This window comes from Aplysia californica, unplaced genomic scaffold (genome assembly GCF_000002075.1).
Source record: "Aplysia californica isolate F4 #8 unplaced genomic scaffold, AplCal3.0 scaffold01183, whole genome shotgun sequence".
Taxonomy (NCBI): domain Eukaryota; kingdom Metazoa; phylum Mollusca; class Gastropoda; order Aplysiida; family Aplysiidae; genus Aplysia; species Aplysia californica.
Window position 1 is genome coordinate 15,667 of NW_004798453.1, and position 3,373 is coordinate 19,039.

The 3,373-nt window shown below is 40.1% G+C and overlaps 1 protein-coding gene across 1 annotated transcript in view; it reads left to right on the plus strand.

Moving 5' to 3' along the window:
- The window catches only part of LOC100533271 (fasciclin-like protein), a gene marked incomplete at its 5' end in the record, with an annotated part of 21,378 nt that overhangs the window by 8,206 nt on the left and 9,799 nt on the right, over positions 1-3,373 (plus strand).

Genomic DNA, 3,373 nt, shown 5'->3' on the forward strand with positions numbered 1-3,373 from the left:
ACCTGCCACTAGATTACAACTCTAGATCTAGATCTAGATTCGAGATTTTAGTAAAGGCACAGTCCAGGGAAAAACTTCAAGAAATTCTCGAGGTGATAAGTTTTACTGTAAAGAGAGACCAAAACAATCTCAATAAATAATATATCGCGACTATCACGGCACATCACGGCACATCACTTCACCTATACATGTTCCGGTAACTACCTATAAATAGATGGAACTTTGACCCGTGTCAAAGGTTGGGAGGTGGCTGACGATTCGGGAAGTGGCTGCGGGTTGACGAAAGGGAAAAGCGCACCGCCGCCATCCTTTCAACTCACGGTATTAGCAGAGTAAGCCTATTACTCTTTTTCACTGATGAAACAACCGCGAAGAAAAATGCCAGTTGCAACAAAGTGAGCACTTTTGCTCCTCAGTTCTTACTTTACTTAACTTTTTCCTTCCTCTGGTATCCTTAGGATGTCAAGGGGAAGTGCAGGTTTCGGCGTCAGTAATAGATATGTTAATAGTTATATTGTTCCAGGACCTTTTTAACCCCATCCAGTCAGGTCTTTCTTTGTCTTCCTCTTGATTTAAAGCCTGATTCGCGGGTGTGGTAAGCTCTAGCCGCTAGCTGTTTATGTTGCATTCTGGTTAGATGTCCGAACCATTTGACTCTTTGACGCTCTAATAAATTTACTCCTGGTTGACGTATGGTCTCGTTCCTTATGCAGTCCCCTCTGGTGACGTTGATGGTTTTGCGGAGACACCTAATTACGCGTGGATTGATTTTCCTTTCTCATGCCTTGTTTAGAGACCGTGTTTGGCACTGGTATGTTAATGTTGGTATGAAGATTCTATTGATGAGCTGGGATTTCACTTCAGTTGGGATGTTCTTATGACTGAGAAGGGGTGCTAGCTGGTAGGTCACAGCATTTGCCTTCATAGTTCTTGGTTTTTTTTCTTTGTCCATACTCCTATCTAGTGTGAAGATGCTTCCCAAATATTTAAATTCCTCTACATGTTGGAGTTGTGTTCCGTCAATAAGGATGTTGAGTTTTCCCTGGGGGTTTTTTCTAGCCTTCATAACTTCTGTTTTTGAAATGGAGATTTTCGTATTTAGGTGTTTACATTCCTCATTAATGAATTTTGTGGTGTCTTTTTGTGATTCCTCTTCATCTGTATTTAATGTACTCTGGTCACCAGCAAATAGAAGCTCGTTCAGTTCATTGATGTTGTCATTTGCTGCTTTCGTGATCTTATCCATCCATGTAAGTGAGGAAGAGAAGCGGAGAGAGAGAACACACCTTTGTCTCACCCCAGACCTGATGGGGAAACAGTCCGATTGTCCTTCTGTTGACCTTACGGCACACAGGCTGTTTTTATTAAGAGCCATGATGTTTTCCAGCAATTGTCCTTTTACACCATATTCCTCTAAGACTACCCGCCGGGGCGATGCCTTTTCTGGAGCCAAACTGGGATTGATTGAGTTGAGTCTCTACAATTGGTCTCACTCTCATTTCCAGTATCTTGGCAAACGTTATATCCACGCGGCTGAGAAGGGATATTCCTCTGTAGGCTCTGTGTTGTTTTTTTGCCCAGGCCAGGTTAAATATCCTCCATAACCAGAGTTCTCCGATGTCGCCATATAGTTTGATCTCTTCTGCTGTGATGTTTTCAACGTCTATCGCTTTGTTTGTCGGGCTTTTCTTTATAACATGTTGGATTTCACTCAGCAGTAGAGATGGTTCTGGAGTGGTTTCTTTCGTTGAGAAGCTGTTTGCTGTTGTTTCTGCTGTAGGATTCAGCAGCTCCGGGAAAAAGCGTGTCCATCTTTTCTTAATTTTTGGCTTTCTGAAAATAGGTTTTCCGTTCTCATCATCGACTATTTCAGTTGGGTTGAAAGGTTCTTCCCGCATCCTCATGTTTTTAACTCTCTAGTAAAACTCTCAAGGGTCTACTTTACATTTTGTTATCAGCTGTTCTCCATATACTGTCCAGGACCTGTTCTTAGCTTCTTTTACTACCCTTGATGTATAGCGGCGTTCCTTTCTGTATAGGATATAATCTTCCTATGTCTTTGACTTCTGTCACTTTGTGATTGCCTTTTTCTTCAGTTGGGCGGCTTCTTTCAGTATTTCACTTAGTCATTCCACCATATAGTTGTTTTCTTTTTCCGCCCTCTTGTTTTCCTGGTGCCGAACTCTTCTTTTAATGCTCCGTACACACATGCTTTGAAGTGGCTCCATTCCTCTTCAATGTCTCCCAGTTGTTTGGGCAATTTGTGAAATACATCTTTGTTGGTATTGTCATTTATATTTCTGAGATTTACGACTTCTCGTCGTTTCTTTGCTTCTGGCCTTTTCCTGTTTGGTGTGTCAATAGTCATGATGACTGGTCTGTGGTCAGTGTCTGTGATGTAGATGGGAATCATTTTTGAGTCTCTGATTTTTCTCAGTTTCGATCTCTTGGCCAGGATAAAATCAATTTGTGATGCTATCTTTAGGTCATTCCATTTGTATCAAGTTTTAACTTGACTCCTTTTATGTTGGAAGAAGGTATTTGATATAACAAAGTCATGTTCTGCGCACAACTGTAATAGCATTAATTTCTCCATTGCTGTTTTGATCTGTTTCTCTGTCACTGTGTGGCCTCATGTATCTCTCACACGTCGTCTTCCTTGTTTCCACTCTGTCTTTAAAGTCCCCCATGATTGTCACATTATCTTTGTCATCCACGGTGTTTAAAAGGTCACTCAGTTGATCATAGAACTGATGTCGCTGTTTTTCGGGGTATGATGAGTCATTGCATGATGCATATATTTATATTCGATGACCCTCAGTAATTATCATAATATTCTATGGTGATTTCCCGCTTTATACCATACTCGTTGAATTTTGTATATATTCTTCAAGTCTGTGTTAAGCTTTTTAGTTTAGTTTTAGTTTGGGTTTAACAGCACTTGCAACACAAATAGGCCATATAAGTCCCGAAGATTAGAGGTGTTAAAAGAGAGTAACCTACACAGAAAGGAACGAGGACAGAATAAGGACGGTTGATTGTTAATAAGGGAAAAAGGAACAAACCACAACCCAGAGTACCCGCCAACCTCCTGCTTGAGTTATGCATGTAAGATTGAAACTGCTTTCAATTTTAATCCTTTTCCCCCAAAAGCAAGTTAAAGAACTCTTTAAAACAAAATGAGTGATGTTTTTCTTTTGAAAATTGGACCATTATTATGGAAAGTATGCCCGTTTCGTTTTTGGGATAATAGGCATTGGACTCTCGACGTCACGCTTATGAATTATGACGTAATTAAACGGTAAATAGAATTTTACTCTTAATGTACTTGACTTTTATTTTTGTATATTGATTCTACATAAAACAGCAAACA